This window comes from Neoarius graeffei, chromosome 1, assembly GCF_027579695.1.
Source record: "Neoarius graeffei isolate fNeoGra1 chromosome 1, fNeoGra1.pri, whole genome shotgun sequence".
Classification (NCBI taxonomy): Eukaryota; Metazoa; Chordata; class Actinopteri; order Siluriformes; family Ariidae; genus Neoarius; species Neoarius graeffei.
The window spans coordinates 70,682,303-70,700,692 of record NC_083569.1 but is presented as its reverse complement, the minus strand read 5'-3'; the positions used below and the strand labels follow the sequence as shown (position 1 = coordinate 70,700,692).

The following is an 18,390-nucleotide window of genomic DNA, read 5'->3' as shown; positions in this document are numbered from 1 at the left end:
ATAATAATAATAATAAATATAACATGCTCTGTTAGCGGAAGTTCCCCTTCTAACAACTTCCGCTCCATTCGTTTAGCTTTGTGCAGCTAAACGAATGGAGCTGTCGGACATTTCCGGGTTTAACTCTCAGAGATGAGTCAGCGATTTACAGTCTTCGTGATCCTATTGGCCAGAGTCGATTGTGACGTGCTCTCTGATTGGCCAGGCCGGAAATGACGAAAAACCGAGCAGTGAGCTCAAATCCTGAGGAAGTCCAAGTTGCCCCTGTTGATAGAAACATTCAGGCGCAAATATTCCCGTTGCAGAGGGACTTGAACACAAACTCGGGCTGAGGTAAGGCTTTTGGATGCTGTTTATAACGCCATTATTCGACTCAAGCGTTTTTTAAGGTATAAACAAGGCGCTGTCGAGCTCAGGGGCTCGGTGTTAGACACACACACAGCCTGCAAACATGGTGGATTTCACTTCTAATGAATTTTTTTTTAAATGCATTCTTCTTTGAGGTCTTTTCATGCACACTAGTGAGGCTGTAAGGTACAAAACACCTCACACAAACAGTAAGGGCTGATGTGTTCAAGGGTTGCCATTACTGAGGGCAAAACCCGCATTAATGCAGGCCACGAGGTCAAGCTGCACAGATGGGCAAATAAAACCTTTTCTTTATGCTTATTAATCTCATCTCATTATCTGTAGCCGCTTTATCCTTCTACAGGGTCGCAGGCAAGCTGGAGCCTATCCCAGCTGACTACGGGCGAAAGGCGGGGTACACCCTGGACAAGTCGCCAGGTCATCACAGGGCTGACACATAGACACAGACAACCATTCACACTCACATTCACACCTACGGTCAATTTAGAGTCACCAGTTAACCTAACCTGCATGTCTTTGGACTGTGGGGGAAACCGGAGCACCCGGAGGAAACCCACGCGGACACGGGGAGAACATGCAAACTCCACACAGAAAGGCCCTCGTCGGTCACGGGGCTCGAACCCGGACCTTCTTGCTGTGGGGTAACAGCGCTAACCACTACACCACCGTGTTTATTAATTGTTATAAAAATATTGGCCTTTTGTAGAAGGCTATAATGAACACATGAGCTTTCTAATAATAAGAAGAAACCTTTATTTGTCACATGCGCACTTCAAGCACAGTGAAATTCATCCTCTGCATTTAACCCATCTGAAGCAGTGAACACACACATGCACACCAGGACTTTACATTAAATTTTTTTGCTCACCGGCCACTGTGGCTAGTGGTTTTCCCGAGCCACTAGCCATTCAGCCTTTTCACTAGCCACAATTTTGTTGCCAGTAAATTGCAGTTTTTTTCTTCACCATGATACGTTAAAGTTCGGAAGATCTAGATTTAATTATGAATGGCAGCGTATAATGTATTTCTACAGTAGCACTCGTATTCAGTGCTGTTAAGGTAGCTCCCTATATGAAAACATGCAACCAATTCAGACAAAAATATAAACAGAGTATTCTGTTTATTGAACTCAAATTCAAGCCCCTTACAATATGAAATATCGTATAATATGAAAAATTACATTCAGTACAGCTGAACTGATTCTAATATTAAAAGTCCAATTCAAAACATTTATCATTGAAAGACATTTGATCTTTTGATATGCAAGTATTGTGTATTTTCAAGTGTTATGTATTATCTATTAATAGTGTGTATGAATGTGTAGAGAGAGACATTAAATGTCCTCATTACATTCATCATCAGATGAGTCTGAATGGTCCATGAAAAATGGTCTTCGTGACCTGAGGCTTCCAGCAGGCCATAAGTTGATAGCTGGGATGGGATCAACCTCTTTCTGATCACGTGAACGTTTCTAAACAGCAGCTTCATCCTCTCCAGCTCAGCTGACTTCATGACAGCCAGGGACTGAAAGCAATGCTGTCCTGTAGTGAACCAGCCGTCTTCGCCCGTTTTGATGTTATAGTACCGATGTGTGCATTTGACTTTTCGTGGTCCTTTATAGTTTTGAGTTTAAAGTTATTGGTGCCTGTCTTTGCCAGGCTTTCTACAGTCTTCGCAGTACAGCGTATTTTCGGTTTTGCTATGAACTAACCAATCTCGCCCTAACTTCCATTTGTCATTGAACTGTCTTATCTTCCTGTTAGCGTCTTGTTCATTTCCATGGCCTTAGCCAGCTCTGAGGCCCCCGCGGTCCGGACCTCGGTCATTTTTAAGAGCTGAAAATACATTTGTACGCTACATATTCAACTGGATAAAAAAAATGGCATTAAAACGTCTCCGTAAAAAGTGCATTGTTAATTATGTTAAACGTTGATTCTGTCTTCTGTGTCTGTTTCGCGCGTGCAGCTCTGAGACCAAGAACACAAACGCGAATGAGCGCGCGACTCAGCGGAGGAACACAGTGCAGGGGACACAGGGTTTCCATGGTAACCATCAGCGCACTTTCATGAAGCTGTTAAATTTACATTTTCGAAGCAGCGCAGTTGTAGCTTGCCTTGTTTGTCTCATCTCATTATCTCTAGCCGCTTTATCCTGTTCTACAGGGTCGCAGGCGAGCTGGAGCCTATCCCAGCTGACTACGGGTGAAAGGCGGGGTACACCCTGGACAAGTCGCCAGGTCATCACAGGGTTGACACATAGACACAGACAACCATTCGCACTCACACCTACGGTCAATTTAGAGCCACCAGTTAACCTAACCTGCATGTCTTTGGACTGTGGGGGAAATCGGAGCATGCGTGGGTTTCCTCCAGGGACACGGGGAGAACATGCAAACTCCACACAGAAAGGCCCTCGCCGGCCACAGGGCTCGAACCCAGGACCTTCTTGCTGTGAGGCGACAGCACTAACCACTACACCACCGTGCCATAGAGTGGAAAGTTTCAACTTGTGTTTGCCTCGGATAACTTTGCCTAAAACATGGTGGTGTATACTTTTTTTTTTGTGTGTGTAGGTGTAACGGATGCCAGATTGTTAATGTATCTTTGTTACATAGGCTACATGGTGAGGGTATCTTTTGCCCTCATTGCTTGGACCAGATTAAACCATTAAACAAGCTTAAATTATTCTTACTCTTGCCACATACATGATTTTTTTCCAAAACTGATGATCTAGGGAGGGAAAGTGAAACACAGCGATCCTAGTGGTAGCGTTCCTAAGCCGAGAGCCATGCTTTTGAAATCCCATAGACCCGATTTAAAAAAAAAAAAAATCCCACGAAGTTATCACGTGAAACTTGTACACCCCCCAAAAATATGTTGTATATGTTGGGATTATCTACTAACTGTGAAAGTATCAGGTGAAATTTCGCCGTCTTTTAAAAGATCGAAATTGCGCCTAACCTGTCAGAAACGGACTACAACCAAACTGTCTAGTCAGAGTCGCTCATATTACGTCAGCAGTAGGCTTAGCTATCTGATCTGTAATGGTTATCCCCACGAGGGATGCATTTCTTATTGGTACAGAAATACTCCGCCAACCACGTTATACAAATCGGCATGTTGATGTAGGCTACTCACCGGCCACTACCTGCTACAGATTTGGAAAGGCGCTAGACTTGCGGTGACGTCATGTACGCGACGTCGGGTCCATGTAGTCTTTGATCAGCTTATTAAAAAAACATTCAAAACAATTCAAATTGGTGGAAAAAATAAAGTATGATCACCAGGATCGAGGGAGCTGCCCGACATGCACAGCATATGGAAGCCATTGTCTTAACTTTGAAGTGTAACCTGAAATGTAATTTTTTGAAAAGATATTCCCATTCATTTTGCCATAGAGGTTGGAACGCATCCAGTAGGGGGCGATGAGATTACTTTCCCTCCCTATTCAGTTCATACACCATTAAAGGTGCCCTTCCACCAAAAATGTTTGTCAAGTCAACTTTATTGTCAAATATGCTATACATGCTCGACACACAGCACAGATGAAATTTCAGTCCTCTCTGACCCACGGTGCAAACAGGCAATGCAATAAATAAAAACAGAATAAGAGAATAATTAAAAAAACCAAACAATATAACCAATATAAACACTCTAGATAGGAACTAGACATAGACTAAACATTCCAACAAGCAGTATAAATAAACAGTATAAACACTAGATAAGAAGAACTAGACATAGACTAAACACTCAGACAATATAAACAGTATAAACACTCTAGATATAAACTAGACGTAGACTAAACACTCAAGTTTATTTGTATAGCGCTTTTAACAGTAAACATTGTCGCAGAGCAGCTTTACAGAATTTGAACGACTTAAAACATGAGCTAATTGTGTCCCTAATCTATCCCCAATGAGCAAGCCTGTGGTGACGGTGGCAAGGAAAAACTCCCTCAGACGTCATGAGGAAGAAACCTCGAGAGGAACCAGACTCAAAAGGGAACCCATCCTCATTTGGGCAACAACAGACAGCATGACTATAATATTAACAGTTTTAACATGAAGTCAGTTTCGTTGATGTTATAAACTCTTCATTGATGGAAATTTGAGTGCAAAACTGTTCATGACAACTGCAGTCCTAAAGTTAGCGAGTCAACTGTAGTCCTCAACCATAAAAGCATTATTGTAAGAGTCCAGAGCATCCTCCAGGTATAACCCTCAACTGTCCTCATGGGGCCGTCCTCCACAGGAGCGATGTGATAAAACTCCGACCAGACACAGGGCACCAGGATGGATCAAGCAGGTCCGAGGGGCAGAAGAGGCCAGCATCTCAATCCCAGGACCAGCATGTAACTCAGAGGGACAGATTGGGGGGGGAAACACATGTTGTTAGGTATGCCCTAAAAATGACACAAGTATTAAGTTTGTGTGGTAGGCTTGCAGAGACGAGAGTCTTGACATCAGGCACAACACACAACAATGGCATGTTAATATGGTTAAATATCATGACCTGCTCTGGCTGGATGCTTGATTGGGTAATGGGAGCACACTCCTCAGCAATGATGGGATGCAGATGGAACCCTTAGGGCTGGCCAAGACAATTCAGTTACATTTCACCGGGTCTGGGACATGCGACAGAATGTCTGACGGCTGATTCCCTGCAGGCTACGATAGCCAGTCGAGGTCTCCACCCTCTCCACCAAAAGATTTCCTGTTGACTCCATGTAACTCAGAGGGACAGGTTTGGGGGGAGAGAGAGTGAGAGAGAGAAAACACAGGTTGTTAGGTATGCCCAATGTCACCTGAATAAGTAGGAACAGTATACATATTGCACTGAGTACAAGCAGGGACTCCGGCAACTAACTATGACCGCATAACTAAAAGGGGAGAGCCAGAAGGTAACACAGGCATGAGGGAGCCCCGGGACATAAAGCAGCAGCCACTACACCGTCAACAAACTCGAGTGAGCAAGCGAGTGGGGACTGACAGCATCCATACATCCCAGTTTACCAAAACACTCTGAGGGTCCTCCAGATCTACACCTTTACCTCATAAACACCATTAACACAAGGCTTGACTAAACATATGTTTTCAGCCTAGACTTAAACGCTGAGACTGTGTCTGATTCCCAAACATTACTTGGAAGGCTGTTCCATATATATACACACACACACACACACACACTGGTTCAAATAAACAAACAGTCAAGGGCACTTGAGGTATAGCAGGTAAACATTGAAATAAGCAGTATAAACAAACTAGCAGCTGTTAAGATGAGGTAGTGTGGAATAGTGCAAATGAGCGAGGTAAAGTGAGATGTGCGGTCCCTGAGTTCAGTGTGGTGTTTTTCAGTGTTAATACTGGCTCTTTTTGAAATACCATAGTTCACTCCGAGTTGCATATTCATGCTGCATGTGAAAATGTAATTCTACTCCCATTCCCTGTATTAGCTTATGAAAGAAAATAGTCGGAAAAACGAGCGAATCTGAAAAAGCCCTACAAACTTGCATCACTTCGAAAATTAGTATTCATAGCCTCGCCCACCTTGGCTTGCGACAGCCCACGGGAAGAAAGTTCGGATTTAAGCGCGAGGAGAGATAGCAGAGCCCATCTCGTCAGTAGCTAACGAAGAGGACCTAACAGCAAGTTGAAAACATGTCTGAACAAGTTCGTGCCTGTGTTATTTGTGGCAGTAACACATCAACGTTGCATTTCTTGCCCAAGATAGAAGAGGTGAAGAAGAAATGGATGGAATTTATCTTTGGAACACCACCAGCGAAGTGTAATGCAACATTAGTACTGTGTTCTGATCATTTCAACCACAGTGACTTTTCAAACTTCCGTGCCTTCAGTAGTGGTTTTGCTTCGAGGTTGTTTTTAATACTTGGATCTGTACCGTCAAGACGATCGACCACCAGCTCACAAGCTGTAAGTAAAACATGAACTTTTTGTTCGAAGGTTTTTGTTACAAAATAGCATGTTCATATTCTCCACGTTAGCATGCATGACATGGTCACAAGCTAGGCAGGGATGAGTTTTCCACTTTTTGGTGGATTTCCGCTTTTTTTGAGTAAAAAAAAAAATGAACTTTTTTATATTATGCCACATCCGTTGAATTTTTTTTTTATTAATTTTGGGGGTTGGGGTATGTTCCTTCATGCTGTTCAAACTTTATTAACTCCAGCGATGTTTACACATTATTTGTAAGTCGCCATCTTTAGTCTCGTTTAAATCTCGTTGAATGTGATGTAAAATTCGTGTTATCTACATTGTTATTAGTCAAAACATTGATGTCGAGACCATAATAGCCAATCAAAACAGTTTTTACAAAGACACCCACATCCGCTTGTTTTGACCCACTGGAGGTAGCGTCACAGTGCTGCTAGCCAGTCAGAGATAACAACGTTTACATGTCATGAATATTAATGAGTAAGAGCTGAAATCCTGTCATTCTCTCCCCACCCACTCCTCCACCAAACTAGAACAGCCTGAAACAGGAGAACCACGGCATTTTTTTTTTTTTTCACTAAAACCGGCTCACAGGGCATTCATTCATACTAGATACCAGTGCACAATTAATGAAAAAAACGATGCAGTGAGACCTTTAAAAGTAATTTCAGGAATAGGTCTCTTGTGTGATGTGTAATTCACCCCTCTCATTTAAATATGTCGAGCATTTTTTGGCGCACGCTTTGCTCATCACGGACCTCGGTAATCTTAAAATGCTGCTCCGGCCCTGACTATTTCTGCCCCTTTTTTCCTGAGCAGCAGGGTTTGAAACTCCAGCTATATGCCACCACATAGTGCGCTTGTCAGTCGTCAGCAACTTTGTTGCTTCGTTCATTAACCGCAGGTTACCGTATCATTGATTTTATCTGAGACGTTAAAGTACGTTCTCAACAATTCTAACATGTCAATGTTTATGCAGGTTCTCATGGGAGTTGTAGGCGCGTAATATTACATTGCAATGCGATTATTATATCAGATGCCTTCAGAGAAAACTACAATTAAAATATATTGTCATACCACAGAATAAACCACCCCCCAAAGTGGCTAGTGGGACTATTGTTATTACCTGCCAAAACTGAATTTTACCCGCATTTGGCGGGTGCTAATGTAAAGCCCTGGCGCACGTGCACAGAGCAGTGGGCAGCCATACTACAGCGCCCGGGGAGCAGTCAGGGGTCGGGTACCTTGCTCAACGGCACCTCAGCCCAAGGCCGCCCCACATCAACCTAACTGCATGTCTTTGAACTGTGGGAGAAACCGGAGCACCCGGAGGAAACCCACGCAGACAACATGCAAACTCCACACAGAAAGGCCCTCGCCTGCCACTGGGTTCGAACCTTCTTGCTGTGAGGCGACCGTGCTAACCACTACACCACCGTGCCACCCACTGTTAACCACTATTCTCATAATTCCTGGCTTAATTCAACTTAAAATGTTGTTTGCTTGTTTTAATGAATCAGCTGATTTAACAAAGATTCAGTCAAAACAACGCAGATCTATTAAAGGAGAACTGAAGGCAAATTTTTTTTTTTTATTCCCTACCTTGTCCAGGTCTTCAGTTGTCATCAGGTGATGGCTCTGCCTGATCACGTTTTTTGCGTTCATTCAATGCTGTTAACAAGAAGAAGAAACCTTTTGTCACATGCACACTTCAAGCACAGTGAGCTTCATCCTCTGCATTTAACCCATCTGAAGCAGTGAACGCGTGCGCACGCACCCAGAGCAGTGGGCAGCCATACTACAGCCCCCGGGGAGCAGTCAGGGGTTGGGTACCTTGCTCAAGGGCACTTCAGCCCAAGGCTGCCCCATGTTAACCTAACTGCATGTCTTTGGACTGTGGGGGAAACCGGAGCACCTGGAGGAAACCCACGCAGACACGGGGAGAACATACAAACTCCACACAGAAAAGCCCTCGCCGGCCGCTGGGCTCTAACCCAGAACCTTCTTGCTGTGAGGCGACCATGCTAACCACTATGCTGCCCAAGAGGCGATGCCATCTGTTGCGATCTAATGCTGGTCTCGCACCATCTGAGATGTTGCAGTCGTCACCCAAGAGGAGCTGGAGGTCTTGCTCTAAGATCTTCAACAGGGATAGCCTGGGCCGCCCAACGTGTCGAGACCCATGCGTGGGCAACCAGTAGAGGAGACGTAACGGGAGCCTTTCACTTGACATTGTAGCTACATAGACGAAGTAGAGTAGACGTCGATGACTGATGAGGGTTGCTGGTGTGGATCACCCAGTTCTTCTCCTTATCTCGCGGTTTGAAACATGGTCGTAAAATCGGACATTCAAAATCCTTCATAAGCAGTTGTGATGGAATGCATCCAAATGCTGTAGTTGTTTAAGGGCCCATGTTGCACAGCCATAGAGCAGTATCGTGATTACTCTGCACTCATAGATTGCAATTTTGGTGTTCAATGTGATCCCTCTATTCTTCCGTATATTATTCAGAGCGTTAAAGGCGCTAGAAGCTAGACCAAACCTGGTGTTAATCTCTTTATCGATTGAGCCATCACTAGAGATCGTAGATCCCAGATAACGGAAGTGATTTACTTGCTCGAGAACTTATGGCCCTTTTCCACTACCCTTTTTCAGCTCGCTTCAGCTCGCTTCAGCCCGACACGGCTCGCGTTTCGACTACCAAAAACCAGCACGACTCGGCTCGCTTCAGCCCTGCTTAGCCCCTAAAACTCGCACCGTTTTGGAGTGGGGCTGAAGCGAGCCAAACCGTGCCGAGTGAGGTTGGGGGCGTGAGCAGACACTCCCCTGTGCACTGATTGGTGAGGAGGAGTGTCCTCACATGCCCACACACGCCCCGCGAGCGCGTTGGGATCTGTAAACACCGCAAACCCGGAAGGAGAATAATTACGAATTACGAGAATTTCTGAAGCCTTATGCGCCTCGCCTCATCTATACGCTCTTGCCAGTATCTGTCCGCGTTGTCGGTGACAACAAGCCACAGCACCAAGACCAGCAACACTAACGACTCCATGTCCTCCATGTTTATTGTTTACTCTCCGGGTCGTGAGACTACCGCTTAAAAGCTCACTGAATCAGTGACATACAGAGCATCGTGCACGAGTTCGCGGAGCGCAAGGCTCGCCGTATGCCCTTCAAATAATGCGCGCAGTAGGCTATTGATGTTTTATTATGAGCCATGTACAGTATGTCGCCGAATGTTTTTTTGTTTCTGAGTTACATGTTCATTTGAAGGACTTAATGTACAAAATAACATGGTTGCACCCCGTAGTGTTGAAATTGGTAAACACAGTGCATTCAGTGAGGTTTGCACCGCCCTCCTTTTATTTCTGACTCTTCCTGTCACTGTTGCAACCTCTGAGCGCTCATTCGTATGCCCTTCAAATAATGTGCGCAGTATAGGCTATTGATGTTTTATTATGAGCCATGTACAGTATCCTAATGTTTTTTGTTTCTGAGTTACATGTTCGTTTGAAGGACTTGATGTACTAAATAACAGAGTTGCACCCGGTAGTGTTGAAATTGGTAAACACCGCAATTGCGGACATTTTGTAGCCTAAAATGATGTTATGATAAGCTTTAATAAAGGGCCCGGTCATTTGCCCCGGCCCGGCTCTGACTTGTTCCGCCACTGTCACTGATGTCACTGTTTGCGCTGCTTAACGACATCACCTGACGTCCACCCACTTTTGCTAACTCCACCCAATGTGTCCACCCACTTCCAGCCAGCACGGTTCAGCGCGGTTGTAGTCGAAATGCAACTCCAACAGCCCCGCTCAGCTCGACTCAGCTCGACTCGGCACGGCACGGCTCAGCCGCGTTTGTAGTGGAAAAGCGGCATTATTCCCTCAACCTCTATATTCAGGGTTTTGGAAAGAGGGTAAGGACGCTGGTTATGGGACCTTCCTATTAGCATGGTCTTTGTCTTGTTTGTGCCAATCTGTAGGCCTGCTTCCTTGCCATACCTCGCGATATGGTCAGTGGTTTCTTGCAGCCTGGGTATGGTACTGTCAAGGGCGGCTGTATCGTCTGCATAATTTTCAACTCGCCCAAAAAAAAAATTCTATTTCTCATTTTATTAAAGATAGGAATGCATTTTTGACAGCTATTTTGTCACTGCTATAGCAAGTTGAGTGTTTGAAATATGCTATGTAATATCAGTCCATTTGTCAAAGCAATGGCCGTAAATGAGATTTGCTGAGACCTGTGCAAGACATCATAGGACGGAAGTAAAACGTACAGCGGAAATCAAAGTGACCATCTGTTAACGTTGTCAAAAGACGCATGCATCCTCTTTCGAATGCTGATGTAATCAAGCCGGAAGTTTTCCGTGTCCGAAATCACTCCATAGGGCACTATATAGTGCGGATGCCATTTTGTAGTGCTGTCCGAAAACTTTTTGAGGATTATGTGGGAAATGCACTTAGTATAATATGTATTCATCACAAAAATACATGCATGTATTTATTATTTTGAAAACCCACCAGCCGCTTGATCTGGCACGTTTTAATTGTGCGACCGTAACGACGTAAATACCAGCGTGACGGACTAGTCCTTATCCTGTCGTTTTTCCCCACTCTTCTCAGTTGGTTTGAAGTTGTATGGAATAATCTCCATGTCACGTACACGAGGGAGGCGGATGTATGTGCAGAAGTATACAGTTTAATAAAGTGCACAATATATATACAGTGAGACAATATATACACAGGCAAACAATCCAAAATGGCAGGCTAGATCAAAAATGAGAATACAGGCGAAAGGGTCGGTCGAGGCGCAAACAGAGCATCAAAGGCTAAGCGAGGACAAGAATGAGAAACGGGCACAAGGATCGTGAAACAGGAAATCAAGACAACAGGTAGAAAGGCTCGGTAATGCATATTGTAATATCTTGTGAATGCATCAGCACAGTCCTTAAAGGAACAGTCCACCGTATTTCCATAATGAAATATGCTCTTACCTGAATTGAGACGAGCTGCTCCGTACCTATCCGAGCTTTGCGCGACCTCCCAGTTAGTCAGACGCAGTCAGACGCGCTGTCACTCCTGTTAGCAATGTAGCTCATTGATATCAATGCGCTGCCGAAGCGCGCAGAAGGTGTTAGTACGCCTGTCATTATAGTGCGGACTTTCCATAGCATAGAAAATCGCTACGTTTCAATTTGTGTAACTGAACTTGTTTCATATCACTGGTCATATAAACCTATGTAAACAGGAAAAACGCGGAAGAGTTTGGTCACATCTAACTACAGCCCCAAAAAGTACCGTTGGCCATACTGAGCCTAGCTACATTGCTAACAGGAGTGACAGCGCGTCTGACTGCGTCTGACTAACTGGGAGGTCGCGCAAAGCTCGGATAGGTACAGAGCAGCTCGTCTCAATTCAGGTAAGAGCATATTTCATTATGGAAATACGGTGGACTGTTCCTTTAAATAGGCAAACACAGTTCCTTAATTGAGCTCAGGTGCGCCTTGTTCATGGCGCGCGTGCTGGAGTCCACTCGGTGCGTGCGCAGCCCGAGGCGCGCCTTCAGGTGCACGCGACACAGTGCGCAGGACTGACACTCCATCATTGATGAAGCTGGCAAATCTCGAAATGTAATCTAAATTGGAATGGTCTGGCGATCTGGCCGCTGTGTAAACAGTTTTCAAAATGGCGGCGCTGACACTTCACGTTTGAAGTCTTGCACAAGTCTCGTGAAGATCGCGCGGATAAACGATGCCTGCCGTGGACCATACGAACTACATTCAACACGGCTACAAACCAAAAAGGCTGATAAGTGTAATTATAATATGGCAATACGAGTCATGATATAAGGTTAATAAAACCAAAAACGTAATTGAATAACATGTTAATTAAGAAATAAAGCAAGTTTAAGAAGGACTTCAGTTCTCCTTTAAGCATGGTCTCCTAAGTACAGAATGAATCTTCCTTGCCAGATCCTGCAATGATCGGACTTGCTCGTAGGTGTATGTGTAAATACTGTCTTGGGGCACACCTGTTCCACATTTGGTGTCTGAATGCCAATATCGGTCTTGTTGAGAAAAAGTGGAATAGGTGCATCCTTAATATTTAGCCTGTGTGTACACCTGCATATAATTATTTTTATCCATTATGGAAAACACTATTTGCTTTATTAATCACTCCTCATATCATATGGATTATTATTGGCTTATTAGGATCAACTTCAGATTTGGATTAGACTAATTTTCCATTCCAACCCACTTTTTTCGGCTCCTCCCGTACATTCGGAGTCGCCACAGTGGATCTGTTCCACGTATCTGATTTGGCATAGGTTTTAACACTTGACACAACTCTCCCCAATCTGTCCGGGCTTGGGACTAACACTCGCTATGCACTACCTGGTACAACCCCAGCGCCTGGGTATTTTACCTCACCTGCATGACTGTGGAGGAAACCCACGCAGACACGGGGAGAACATGCAAACTCCGCACAGAAAGCCCTTCTCCGGCCATAGGGTTCAAACCCAGAACCTTCTTGCTGTGAGGCGGCAGTGATGACCACTACACCACTGTGCTTCCATTTCATTCCGTTACAACCCACTGATGTGCTACTGTTTATTATGTAAACATGTTACGTTGACTGATGTGAAACAGATTTTACACAGGAAGTCAGGACTTGCTTTTAGAATGCCAATAACATTCTTGTTGTAAAGGTTCACTTTGTAGGATTTGACCAACCGAATGCCTCTCTCTGTCCAAGTGTGTATTGGCCGTCAGGTGCTTGTAGTGTACTTCCAATACTTGCGTTCATTCCCCCCCCCCCCCCCCCCCCCCCCCCCGAGTGCTAAATAATAAGTAAGATCCTCCATTTTTCAAAATGTGGGTTCTTGAACTTGTTAAACAGCACCAGCAAACGTTAATTAATGCTCTCGAGAGGTTTGTCTGTTCTGGGCTATGGTAGCGGAGCATCATGGCAGCTCTGTGGAAGTGGACCTGCACTCTATGTAGATATAAGGCTCATTCTAATCTTATAAAAACAAGTCTGGAGGTACAAGTAATTGCACACTAATGAAAACGTACTGTAGGACTCAGAGTGGGTGGGTGGAACACAGAAGCACGGTAGGCCAGAACTGAGTTCTCAAAACACTTTTTTTTTTTTTTTTAATTATTTGTAGCTTTTCATGCTCTCCCAGCCACGCGCATGCGTGCACACGTGTTCTGGTTGGGGAGAGAGAGCTCCCTTCCTCTGCGCGCACTCTGTCTCTCCTTTTATAGGGTGAGGTCACTGGGAAAGACACACAAGCACAGGTTGACTTGCATCAGGTGCAGTGATTCTGCCACTTACCTTCCCTGACTCCGCCCTCCATTCACAGGCTGACGCTTGACCACGCCCCCACTGCCACATATCCCCACTGCCCGACTCAGGCTGGGGAGCCATCCGGCCTGCAGCTGACTCCCCCCCCCCCCCCCCGGATGGGAGAGGAAATCCGCCACGACCATCTGCCCCCCCGGCCTGTGGACCACCTTGAACTTAAACGGCTGGAGTGCCAGATACCACCAGGTGATCCGCGTGTTTGCATCCTTCATGCGGTGGAGCCACTGGAGGGGCGCGTGGTCAGAACAGAGGGTGAAGGGGCATCCCAGTAGGTAGTAGCAGAGGGCGAAGACCACCCACTTGATGGCAAGGCACTCCTCTATGGTGCTGTAGCGGTCCTCACGCACAGACAGCTTCCTGCTGATGTCGATCGAGCAACTCATCAATACGAGGCATCGGGTACACATTGAATTTAGACACCGCGTTGACTTTTCTATAGTCCACACAGAACCGGACCGACCCGTCGGCCTTGGGAACCAAGACCACCGGGCTGCTCCAGTCACTGTGGGACTCCTCGACGATGCCCATGTCGAGCATGGCCTCGAATTCTTCCCGAACCACCTTTTTCTTGTATTCGGGCAGCCTGTAACGGTGGCTGTGCACCCAGGGGCATCTCAATGTGGTGTTCTATGAGGCGGGTGCGGCCGGGCAGGGGTGAGAAAACGTCAAATTCTGTCTGCAACTGGGCAACCTCTGTGAGTTGGGTCGGGGAGAGGTGGTCTCCACAGGGGACTGGAGTGGTAGTCAATGTTCCCTTTTGAACCTCCGGCCCCAGCTCCGCCTTCTCTGGAACCAACGACACCAACACCACGGCGACCTCCTCGTTCCAAAGTTTTAGCAGATTGAGGTGGTAAATCTGTAACGCCCCACCCCTGTCCGTTCGTCTCACCTCATAGTCGACGTCCCCGACTCACCGTGTGACCTCAAAGGGCCCTTGGCGATTAATTTGGAGCTCGATGCGGGCAACAGCTCGAGTACTTTATCTCCCTGTGCGAACTTCCGAAGACGTATGCCCCTGTCGTACAGGTGGATTTGCTGTTCTTGGGCCTGCCGCAAATTCTCCTTGTGTGTGTGTGTGTGTGTGTGTGTGTGTGTGTGTGTTTTTGCGCGCAGGTCGATTTAACGTATTGAATTTCATTTTTGCTCGTTGAGGGTCCCTCCCAATTTTTCCGCAGTACATCTAGAATGCCCCACGGCTTACATCCATATAATAATTCGAACGGGGAGAACCCCGTGGAGGCTTGTGGGACCTCTCGCACTGCGAATAACAGGGGCTCGAGCCATTTATCCCAGTTGCGTGCGTCCTCGCTTACAAATTTTTTTTAAAATGGTTTTTGAGGGTGCGATTAAACCGTTCAACTAAGCCGTCCGTTTGTGGGTGATAAACACTAGTGCGGATTGGCTTAATTCCCAGTAACCCATACAGTTCGTGCAGTGTGTGAGACATAACGTAGTGCCTTGATCAGTCAGAATCTCTTTGGGGATTCCAACTCGGGAGATGACACGGAAGAGTGCTTCCACAATACTATGTGCTGAGATATTGCGAAGAGGCACTGCTTCCGGATATCGCGTTGCATAGTCCACCAGAACTAAAATAAAGCGAGATCCTCATGTTGACTGATCTAATAGCCCGACGAGATCCATCCCAATTCTTTCAAACGGGGTCTCGATTAATGGCAGAGGGCGCAAAGGTGCTTTTGGAATGGCCGCTGGATTTACTAACTGGCATTCGCAGCATGCCGTACACCACCTCAGTGTTTCCCACAGACCAGGTAGCAATTTGTGGTGCTCCACTGTGCCGATGAGGGACTCGGGCGCAGTGGTGTCATGGCAGTCGGTGGAGTCGGTCATTGGGGTGTATGCAAAGTGTTTACAGCGGGTGGTGTACAAACACACGGTATTTTTCTTCAGAGTCACCTGCTGGGACTATTTTAAAGCTATAAGAAGCATTTGAGATTATTCAGTTCAATCTAAATTCTTTCAAGTTCTTTAAAGGAACAGTCCACCGTATTTCCATAATGAAATATGCTCTTATCTGAATTGAGACGAGCTGCTCCGTACCTATCCGAGCTTTGCGCGACCTCCCAGTCAGTCAGACGCAGTCAGACGCGCTGTCACTCCTGTTAGCAATGTAGCTAGGCTCAGTATGGCCAACGGTATTTTTTTGGGGCTGTAGTTAGATGCGACCAAACTCTTCCGCATTTTTCCTGTTTACATAGGTTTATATGACGAGTGATATGAAACAAGTTCAGTTACACAAATTGAAACGTAGCGATTTTCTATGCTATGGAAAGTCCGCACTATAATGACAGGCGTACTAACACCTTCTGCGCGCTTCGGCAGCGCATTGATACGGAGCTCAGATATCAATGCGCTGCCGAAGCGCGCAGAAGGTGTTAGTACGCCTGTCATTATAGTGCGGACTTTCCATAGCATAGAAAATCGCTACGTTTCAATTTGTGTAACTGAACTTGTTTCATATCACTGGTCTCATAAACCTATGTAAACAGGAAAAACGCGGAAGAGTTTGGTCACATCTAACTACAGCCCCAAAAAAAATACCGTTGGCCATACTGAGCCTAGCTACATTGCTAACAGGAGTGACAGTGCGTCTGACTGCGTCTGACTGACTGGGAGGTCGCGCAAAGCTCAGATAGGTACGGAGCAGCTCGTCTCAATTCAGATAAGAGCATATTTCATTATGGAAATACGGTGGACAGTTCCTTTAAGAGAAGACAGCTAAAACAGTTTTTACCAGAACCCTGCCTGGTTTCATTCCTCGACCCAACTTTACATTACAGGGCAGGCCATTAGTTTGCTGGGCTTGATGTTGGTGGAAAACCCGTCTTTTAAATTTATGAAAAATACTCACCAAAATTGAAGTTAAAGTTTAGTTTTTACCTTAGTTTTTTGCCTTTTTGGTGGCAATCTTTCAATCATTCTTTAGTTGACATTCAAGGAATAAATTGCAAAAAACAAGCTGGAGGTTTTTATTTTAAATATTGAACTCAACACTTGCCTCAACCAATACTAAAATGAAATAAATAGTATCATGTAACAACAAAATAATAAAATAGCATCGACTGGGCATCCTTGTGAGTATAACATTTTATTTAGGCTAGTGGGAAATCCTTATTTATTGTGAATGTCAAGCCATTATTAATAACTTGCATGAATGCTGAAGCGGGATAAATGGGATAATGCAATAAGGCCGGTTCCTCGCGTCAAGCTGCTACTGTATGCATCAAAATTGGTTTATAGCCTGACTCGGGGATGTCCGTTTCATGTAAGCCAAGAAGGCTATGATAAAGCTAATCACGAGCACGACGTAGGCTACCTTTTAAAATAAGGGGTTGGAAGGCGAATCAGGAAGGCTGCGTTATTTTTAATTAGCCTAACAGGCCTAATTGCAGTCTGGGTATATGCGCAACGGCAGGCCTGTGTACACGCGTCTCTGTGTGTGGGTGTGTGCGCGTGTGTGAACTAGTAGAAAGAGCACTATGAATGAACGGAACGATATGCAACGGAATAAATTTTTTTTCAAAATCGCGACTCTGATTGTGTGGCGATAGGAATCCATTGTGTGGCGCTGCGCCACACAATGGTCTACGTATGGGAAACCCTGCCACCTACGGACATCGCCGTGAATCCCTGGCCAATAGAACCGGGCCATTATTCGGGCTAGTGTCTTATCCTGCCCCAAATGTCCAGCCATGGGATTACAGTGAGCCGCCTGGAATATAAATTCCCGGCGGCTCTTTGGGATCAAAAGCTGTGTAATCGGCTCCTTAGTCTGAGTGTCCTGTGTCACTTGGTATAATCTATCCTTAATAATGGAAAAATAGGGGAAGTACGGGGTGGCGTTTGGCTGGAGCGTTTTGACCATCGATTACTCTTACTTGGTCAAACGCATGCCGCAGAGTCTCGTCTCGTGACTGCTCTAATGGGAAATCCGTGAGGGATTCCCCGAGAGGGGGAGGAGGAGCCTGCTGCTCCTCACTCTGATGCGGTGATGTAGACGGCTCTGTGACAGCTACTCCCGCCAATGCCACACTGGGACCTCCCCCTGCTGAACTATGGCAGGCCCCACTCTTCACTAATGCCGCTTTTCCACTACAAACGCGGCTGAGCCGTGCGGTGCTGAGTTGGGCTGAGTCGAGCTGAGCGGGGCGGTTGGAGTTGCATTTCGACTACAACCGCGCTGAACCGTGCTGGCTGGAAGTGGGTGGACACATTGGGTGGAGTTAGCGAAAGTGGGTGGACGTCAGGTGATGTCGTTAGGTGGCGCAAACAGTGACATCAGTGAGCTTTTAAGCGGTAGTCTCACAACTCTGATAGTAAACAATAAACATGGAGGACATGGAGTCGTTAGTGTTGCTGGTCTTGGTGCTGTGGCTTGTTGTCACCGACAACGCCAACAGATACTGGCAAGAGCGTATAGATGAGGCGAGGCGCACAAGGCTTCAGAAATTCTCGTAATTCGTAATTCTTCTTCCGGGTTTACGGTGTTTACAGATCCCAGCGTGCTCGTGGGGCATGTGTGGGCATGTGAAGACACTCCTCCTCACCAATCAGTGCACAGGGGAGTGTCTGCTCACGCCCCTAGCCTCACTCTGCTCGGTTTGGCTCGCTTCAGCCCTACTCCAAAACCGTGCGAGTTTTAGGGGCTAAGCGGGGCTGAAGGGAGCTGAGTCGTG

The 18,390-nt window shown here is 45.9% G+C and overlaps 1 protein-coding gene across 1 annotated transcript in view; it reads left to right on the top strand.

The window, feature by feature from the left end:
• Positions 1–212: 212 nt before the first annotated feature.
• Positions 213–18,390, top strand: part of brms1 (BRMS1 transcriptional repressor and anoikis regulator) — a 66,955-nt gene continuing 48,777 nt past the window's right edge. Inside the window, exon 1 of the mRNA XM_060918230.1 lies at positions 213–333. The gene's annotated coding sequence lies outside the window, so the exon portion shown is untranslated. The remainder of the gene's footprint in view (positions 334–18,390) is intronic.